This window comes from Dermacentor andersoni, chromosome 3, assembly GCF_023375885.2.
Source record: "Dermacentor andersoni chromosome 3, qqDerAnde1_hic_scaffold, whole genome shotgun sequence".
NCBI classification, from domain to species: Eukaryota; Metazoa; Arthropoda; class Arachnida; order Ixodida; family Ixodidae; genus Dermacentor; species Dermacentor andersoni.
This window is the reverse complement of record NC_092816.1, coordinates 565,391-574,403: the sequence shown is the minus strand read 5'-3', so window position 1 is coordinate 574,403 and position 9,013 is coordinate 565,391. Positions and strand designations below refer to the sequence as shown.

The window sequence follows — 9,013 nt, the reverse complement described above, 5'->3', positions numbered from 1 at the left end:
CCACCAATTTTCGTGGGTCTTAATTTCGCCCTAATTAACACTACATGTAGTAGGTTTGACTCTCACCAAAGTCGAGGGTTCCACTCCCTATGAATTTTGGTGCCATATCGCCTGACGGCCTAACGCCAGATATTAGATTTTGTACCAGATCATGTAAGCATTACTAATGCATCCACTTTGATAATGGGTACACTCGCTCACAAAATATTGCGGGGTGCGCGAGCGCGTGCAGAAACGACCCTCCTCCCCCGCTAGCGGGGAACCCTTGGTGTCGAGACCGACGCAATCACGCATGCGCGTCCCTCCGAGACTGCAAGTGTGCATGTATTGAGGTGACATGTTAAATTGCGAAAGATAACATCAAATCAAATTTGCAGGATCTGTGCGAGGTGTGTTGAGACACCTTTTGTCTTGTGGTTTATTATAAACTGGAGAAATGGGCGCCATCTAAATTACAGACTTCGTGCGAGTATACAGCTAAACTGACAATCTATGTTTTTTTGCACTAAGATTTGCGGCTGCCTGCTGTCATTGGCAATTGTTCTATTGTTGCATGATCATTGTTACATTCAGCTTATGGAAGATTAAAGAAGAATGAGCCATAGTAAGAAAGTTGTATGTAAGCTCACCGTCATATATTTAGTAAAGGAATGGACAGTAAGCACGTGCTTATTGAGTTGTAAAACGACGCTTTCTGTGCCTGTCCTCCCTGGTATTGTGTGGCTGTCTCCTGGGTCACTCAGAATTTCGGTGGATGATCATCATCAGCCTAGTTATGCCCACTGCAGGGCAAAGGCTTCTCCCACACTTCTCCAACTACCCCGGTCATGTACTAATTGTGGCCATGTTGTCCCTGCAAACTTCTTAATCTCATCCACCCACCTAACTTTCTGCCGCCCTCTGCTACGCTTTCCTTCCCTTGGAATTCATTCCGTAACTCTTAATGACCATACGTTATCTTCACTCCTCATTACATGCCCTGTCCATGCCCGTTTATTTTTCTTGATTTCAACTAAGATATCCTTAACACGCGTTTGTTCCCTCACCCAATCTGCTCTTTTCTTATCCCTTAACGTTACACCTATCATTCTTCTTTCCATAGCTCGTTGCGTCGTCCTCAATTTAAGTAGAACTCTTTTCGTAATCCTCCAGGTTTCTGCCCCGTACGTGAGTAATGGTAAGACACAGCTGTTACAAACTTTTATCTTGAGGGATAATGGCAACCTGCTGTTCATGATCTGAGAATGCCTGCCAAACGCACCCCAGCCCATTCTTATTCTTCTGATTATTTCAGTCTCATGATCCGGATCCGCAGTCACTACCTGTCCTAAGTAGATGTATTCCCTTACCACTTCCACTGCCTCACTACCTATTGTAAACTGCTGTTCCCTTCCGAGACTGTTAAACAGTACTTTAGTTTTTTGCAGATTAATTTTTAGACCCACCCTTCGGCTTTGCCTCTCCAGGTCAGTGAGCATGCATTGCAGTTGGTCCCCTGAGTTACTAAGCAAGGCAATATCATCAGCGAATCGCAAGTTACTAAGGTATTCTCCATTAACTCTTATCCCCAATTCTTCCCAATCCAGGTCTCTGAATACCTCCTGTAAACACGCTGTGAATAGCATCGGAGAGATCGTATCTCCCTGCCTGACGCCTTTCTTTATTGGGATTTTGTTGCTTTCTTTATGGAGAACTACGGTGGCTGTGGAGCCGCTATAGATATCTTTCAGTATTTTTACATACGGCTCGTCTACACCCTGATTCCGCAATGCCTCCATGACTGCTGAGGTTTCGACTGAATCAAACGCTTTCTCGTAATCAATGAAAGCTATATATAAAGCTTGGTTATATTCCGCACATTTTTCTATCACCTGATTGATAGTGTGAATATGGTCTATTGTTGAGTAGCCTTTACGGAATCCTGCCTGGTCCTTTGGTTGACGGAAGTCTAAGGTGTTCCTGATTCTATTTGCAATTACCTTAGTAAATACTTTGTAGGCAACGGACAGTAAACTGATCGGTCTATAATTTTTCAAAACTTTGGCGTTCCCTTTCTTATGGATTAGGATTATATTAGCGTTTTTCCAAGATTCCGGTACGCTCGAAGTCCTGAGGCATAGCGTATACAGGGTGGCCAGTTTCTCTAGAACAACCTGCCCACCATCCTTCAACAAATCTGCTGTTACCTGATCCTCCCCAGCTGCCTTCCCCTTTGCATAGCTCCCAAGGCTTTCTTCACTTCTTCCGGTCTTACCTGTGGTATTGCGAATTCCTCTAGACTATTCTCTCTTCCATTATTATCGTACTGTATAAATCTCTATAGAACTCCTCAGCCACTTGAACCATCTCATCCATATTAGTAATGATATTGCCGGCTTTGTCTCTTAACGCATACATCTGATTCTTGCCAATTCCTAGTTTCTTCACTGCTTTTAGGCTTCCTCCGTTCCTGAGAGCATGTTCAATTCTATCCATATTATACTTCCTTATGTCAGCTGTCTTACACTTGTTGATTAACTTCGAAAGTTCTGCCAGTTCTATTCTAGCTGTAGGGTTAGAGGCTTTCATACATTGTCGTTTCTTGATCAGATCTTTCGTCTCCTGCGATAGCTTACTGGTATCCTGTCTAACGGAGTTACCACCGACTTCTATTGCACACTCCTTAATGGTGCCCACAAGATTGTCGTTCATTGCTTCAACACTAAGGTCCTCTTCCTGAGACAAAGCCGAATACCTGTTCTGTAGCTTGATCTGGAATTTCTCTATTTTCCCTCTTACCGCAAACTCATTGATTGACCTCTTATGTACCAGTTTCTTCCGTTCCCTCCTCAGGTCTAGGCTAATTCGAGTTCTTACCATCCTATGGTCACTGCAGCGCACCTTGCTGAGCACGTCCACATCTTGTATGATGCCAGGGTTAGCGCAGAGTATGAAGTCTATTTCATTTCTAGTCTCGCCGCTCGGGCTCCTCCACGTCCACTTTCGGCTATCTCGCTTGCGGAAGAAGGTATTCATTATCCGCATATTATTCTCTTCCGCAAACTCTACTAATAACTCTCCCCTCCTATTCCTAGTGCCTATGCCATATTCCCCCACTGCCTTGTCTCCAGCCTGCTTCTTGCCTACCCTGGGATTGAAATCGTCCATCAGTATACTGTATTTTGTTTTGACTTTACCCATCGCCGATTCCACGTCTTCATAGAAGCTTTCGACTTCATGGTCATCATGACTAGATGTAAGGGCGTAGACCTGTACAACCTTCATTTTGTACTTCTTATTAAGTCTCGGTGGATATATTTGTGTAAATATAGACGAATGCTTTTTACATTGACTGGTATCGCACATAGTACGAAGCGGCACCGGATGTAGTGCCAACCGAAGTGGCCTGTGCTGGTCCGAGGCGGCAAGAGATGTGCCCAAGCAAGGACGTGACCTCTGACGTCGTTCACGTACGCACGTGAGTTCGTCATCGTCGTGCATTGTCGTAATTTCATCGCCACCATTCTGTTGTGATCATACCTTCATTACTTGCGGTCGTCATCGTTACGCCGCCTTCTCTGTGTCGTCGTCACTGTGTTGCCGTTTCGTCGTGATCACGCCTTGTAGGCAAGCCGTCATCACCATTCTGTCGTAATTCTATCGTCATTATGCCGTCGTCGTCATTCCATCATCATCAAACTGTCGCCATTACGTCACGGTCATCGTGCTGTTGTCATCATTGGGTCGGGATCATACAATGAAGCAAAATGATTCACATGCAAAGCACATGCCCATGAAGCAAAAAAATAAATTCCATTGAAATGGCTCCTCCGGATTAGGTCCCTGCACGTACACCGGCATAGTAAGGCTGTGTGGACGAGTGTGATGTTCCTGCAGCAATTCAACAAACCAAATAAATATGGTGATCGAATACGGAATGGTCTATAGTTGGAATATTTCACTACGCAATTAAACCTTAACTAAACCAGTCGATGCGATGTTGCAGCTATGTTGGATATAGTGGCTGGCGATATCGCGTAATAGCAGCACGCACTGACACGGACTCACTAGTGCTACGTTTCCGGCAGTCAGGCGAGTGCAGTGTCCGACATAGCGACGGGCCTCACTGCTCGGCACAATCAATGATGAAGGCAAAGGTCTCAAGCCGCCAAGTTCGGCAGTCGTATTGCCTTGTCATCGATCAGCTTTGGTGCGTCTATCGTTAGCGCCCGGCGGTCGATGGAGCACTGCACAAACACGCCCTCTGAAAGGAAATGCTTGCTCAGCGCTTCGATCCTGTCTCCTGGCCTGGCGTGCACGCGCCAGCATACGAGGTCAGCTTTTTGCTGGGTTCAAATGTGGACGACCAATTATTCTTGCGAGTGGACGACATGCACCGGCGTTCGCGCTCGATGGTCTATACAGTAACCCCTTAAGAAAATATGAGATGAGTTTCACATGAAAGTTTTATGAGTTTTGACATCACAGCCATTAGACTTTCTGATGAGTTTCTTTGGAATTTTCTGATGTATTCCTAATGTCATTCTAAAACATATTGGCCACCGTCCTTTTGTTGAATTCTTGATGAGTGTTTTCTTGTGAGCATGAAATGTCTTCCTAATATGCGCTTCAAAGCAGTTTTCTGGTGACTTTCTCATGTCTTCCTACTGAATCTCTAATGAGCTTATACATAAGACTGCTGGTGCTCATAGCACTGCTATAACGAAATTGGCCACCACGTGTGGTAACATTTTCTGATGTGTCCCAATGGCAGTCAGATCTTATTTAAAGATGTTACCTGTGCGTGACTGTCTTTGGTGCTTGATACATGCAGCCTGTATGTATGTATGTATGTCCAGCGAAGATGCAGCAGTTTTGACAACATGTACGTGGGCCCGTACATATGCTGCATGTTAGACATGAGTCAACGAAAGAAATCTGACAAAAACATTTATTGGGCATATCAATGCTTTCTTACATGCAGAAGGAGGTTAAATGAAAGGAAAACACAGTATCAGTCTGGTTACGAATGTGATATTTTTCTTTCATTGAATCTCGCTACTTATAATTGAGGAGAGGCTGTTCTTGAGGTGGAGGATCGTCGTCTTGAAGTGAGTGCACGTGTACCCTGCATGGTAGAAAGGACAGAAAATTAACAAAACTTGGCAATCAACCACAGAAATACAAGCTGTATCACTTGCTGCAGAACGATCTGGAGATGTTATAGCTAGTTCTGCGAAAAATTTATGTCATGTTGGTTTACACAAAGTTGTTGAGGAACCAATGTGTGGCCTATGGGTGCAGCAGTAACTACAGTAAGCAGAAATCGCTCTTGGCTGTACCAACGTGCAACGTAGATCAGCTGTGGCGTGTGTACATGTTAACTACATTGGCTGTATCGGCTTCTACTTGACAAAGGACACCAGTCTGTGGACTGCTAGCGTGAATTGGAAAATATTCTTACTATCCGATTACTTGGGATGAAAATGAGCATTGCTTGTGTACGGGCAATCCAATGCATCCTTGAGGCATCCAAGTGCCAGTTGTTACAGAATATTTGTATCAGCTACTGGCACAGTTGTCGTACATTTCAAACCTACTGTCATGTCTGTGTTGGCCGCCGGTATGATGGCATATATCCCAATTAAGAAATACACCAAACCATGTCTGGTTTTTTTACCGTTTACACCCGAGCGCTGTTTTAGAGGGAGGGCACAAGTTGAACAACAAATGCATAGAAGCATGATAAACAAACGTTCATAAAAAGGATTTAATAATTGAGTATTGCTATTCCATGTCATTAGAAAGTGTTCATTTTTGTCATGCAATCATAATGAGCGTTGACTGACACAAGCCCCATTTTTAGATGTGGTATTCCTCACTAATGTGTTGTGTCAATCGCTTGCCATAGGCGAACAAAACAGATTAACAATCGAAATCCAGTGCACAACTTGTCGTGTCAATGCATGGTCAAATGGGACGAGCACACTGGTCCTTTGAATGAATTATGGTGCTCTCCTAGGCGCATGCTGAGGCACCGGCTAGTCTGCATGCCCGATATACAATGGACCAAATATGCACCTGATCAAAAGAATAGTGTACACTACCCCTGACAGATACGAGACAAATTTTGGGTATCTTTAACTAAGCAAGCCTCCACTGTCTCGGTACCTTTGTCAATTCACTTGTGGGCTGCTATACACATATACTTCCAGCAAAAATAAAGCAGGCAGCATATGCACAACAGTTGACAACTGAATTGAGAAAGGCAAGGAGGCAAGCGAGGCTTGCTTGGTTATGATAGCACCAAATTAGTCCAGTACGTGTCAGAGGCAGTGAACTGTATTCCTTTCACATGTGGTCAAGTGTACATAGGACAGACTGGCTGGTGCCTAAATATGTACCTATGAGATCACCATTTCACTCAAAAGACCAGTATGCTCGTCATATTTGGCCACACATATCCGCAATGGGACTTCAGGTCGGATTAGGATCGTTTATCTCTTTTCACCCATGGTTGAAAATTGGCAAGAGAAATCAGTCAGGCACACCACATAAATAACAATAAGTGTGAGCCAGCCCCCATTATCAACGCATGAACAAAGGCGTCCTTTCTAGATTACAAGGGATATAATTTAGTCTGTGCCTATTTACTTACTTTTTTTTATCCACAGACCGTTTATCGCGATTTTATGCCTTTCTATTGCAACTTATGCATTCCCTCTAAAATTAACTTGTGCACAACACAAGCGCACATCCAGTGCTATTTTTGTTAATCCTTCCATCAACTTAAACAGTCAGTTGTTAGCCGAGGTTATGTTGTATGGTCTCCTTTCCCTCGCTGCGTAAATTTTGTCCTGAAAAGTTACCTGAACTGACCGGCAAATTCAAATTGACACTACAAATTTCGCCGAGTGGACATGGCTGGTTCTCAGAAATGCACAAGAACAGTGATGGGTATCCGTTGGCACCCTGTAGTGTGTGAAAACTAGCTGCGACACTGCTGCAGTAGACATACTCACAAGTGCTACAATGCCTACTCGCATGAATGGGGGCAGCTTGCAAAGAATATGAAGAAAGTGAGAGAAAATAGAGCAAGCTTACCAGAAAACACCTCACTACTTAAGTAACTGCAGCACAATGAATACTGGCCTTCCTATTTCATTTCAAGAAATTCGAGCTCATCTAATGTTGATTTGCCAGTGGCAGTTATTCTGAGAACAAGACAGAAATAATTGTAAATATCAATGTTACACAATGGTATGCACACTGCATGCTTAGACCTGTGACATATATGGCCCACTAGAGATAAAATTTGTACATGGACGAAAAGTGCACATGTGTAGCATAAGCAGAACGGAAAATATGGAAATAAATGCTACAGCATAGGAAACAGTTCCAAACAAATAAAACCAAAATAAAAATAAAATCTACTGTGTAATAAGCGAAAATAAAAATGATCTTGTAGCCAAACGATTGATGCGAGAAAAATACTAAACGTCAGGACATGTGAGGTGTAGGTTTAACTGAACAAGATGTAATCTGTGCGTAATGTCTACAAACACAAATAAGCAGCAAGTGGAGCAAAGTTGTATAAATATTTAGCCTATTTAGCAAGCTGCATTAAGTAATATGTCGATAAACTTATCCACTAATGATACCGAGATCCTACTTTTGTGAACACGTGCACTCAATACATACCTGACATGTCCATCCAGATTACACGCGGTGCTGCTGCAGCCATGGCCACAGGTTATGTGAACACTGTAGGGGGTCACGGCTAAACCACTAAAAAGAGAATTATGTGTTAATTTATATCTGTGGTACAATAAGACTGTCACATCGTGAATACATGCAATGAGCATGTAAAAACAGTCATGAAAACAATGCCTGCACTGGTGCAGGGTGGCAACAGAGCACAAAGTCGAAGTCACTGATGAATGTCACGATAACAGGGACCCCTTCAACAAAGCAAACTTTCGTACACGCACGCAGCAGCAGCAGCGCATTTCATGAATGTGTGTTCACATAACAATTCTAGATTTTCTTTCATGACTTTAAGCAACTTTCCCCAGCAACGTTTAGTGACGTCAAAGTTATGGCAACACCCCTTCAAAACAAACCTGTGCCAGCAGCACGCTGTAATTGCCTAGATTTTTTCCCCTAATGCTGCCCGTAAACCGAAAACCTTGTAAGCAGAGATTATTTACAACGCCGAATCATTTATAAGCGAGGAAACGTCATTGCACTAAGAATCGGTCAAGAGGCAGATGAGCCGTTATCATGCGACTTCAGTAGAAAAGCGGGAGCTCACGCTGTGAGATTTGTCGGACGGTCCTACCTCTGCCAACCAGATGTAGGAGTCGTCGGACTATCTCGCCGCTGCCACCATTTGAAGGAGATGAAGGTCGTAGACAAGAACTCGGTGAACAGGATTTATTTACATATTAACAGTTTAAGCAAGATACATTGGCAGTCTAGCGCGACTCCCATATGGAGCCCGCAAGACTAACATACAGCAAACAGCTTACGAGCACACAGCTCACTAGTGCATTTCTAGCCTGACAAAGAGCACTCAGCTCCCGACAACGAGCACGACACGAGCACGCTCTAGCAGTCGGCAAACGCTGCTTATAAGCTCTCCGCTTGACGTCATAGTTCGACGTCATCGTTCGACGTCACTCTTCGAGGTCCCCGTGGACGGCGTCCCAGTGGACGGAAATGTTCGTGTTGCACACACACACAGGTGAAAAGGCCGGACAGTTCTCGGTACCGCCCAGCTTTCAGTGCCGACGTCAGAGGGCTTCGTAGAACTCTGCTTTGTCCCGGATGGCTCGGCCAAGTACCAATTTCCTGAGTTGATCGCGCGCCACGTGGCTGCCGGCCCTTCGTAGTTCTCCGAAGGGCGCCCCGTCTGGTGGGCTTGGAACACGTGCAGCGGGCTGAAAGCTGGCACGTTGCCACCCCGTACGGCCATTCTTAACAACGCACGAGCGCGCCCGTTCAACACGATTATTTCCGAACGTAATTTTTT

General features: G+C 44.4%; 1 long non-coding RNA gene across 1 annotated transcript; it reads right to left on the bottom strand.

Annotated features, from left to right (window-relative positions):
- Positions 1–4,912: 4,912 nt before the first annotated feature.
- On the bottom strand, positions 4,913–7,760 carry LOC129387975 (uncharacterized). The gene is made up of 2 exons (XR_008615114.2): positions 7,681–7,760; positions 4,913–5,107 (listed from the first exon to the last, which is right to left on the bottom strand). It is a non-coding gene; the product is annotated as an uncharacterized lncRNA (long non-coding RNA).
- Between the last annotated feature and the right edge of the window lie 1,253 nt (positions 7,761–9,013).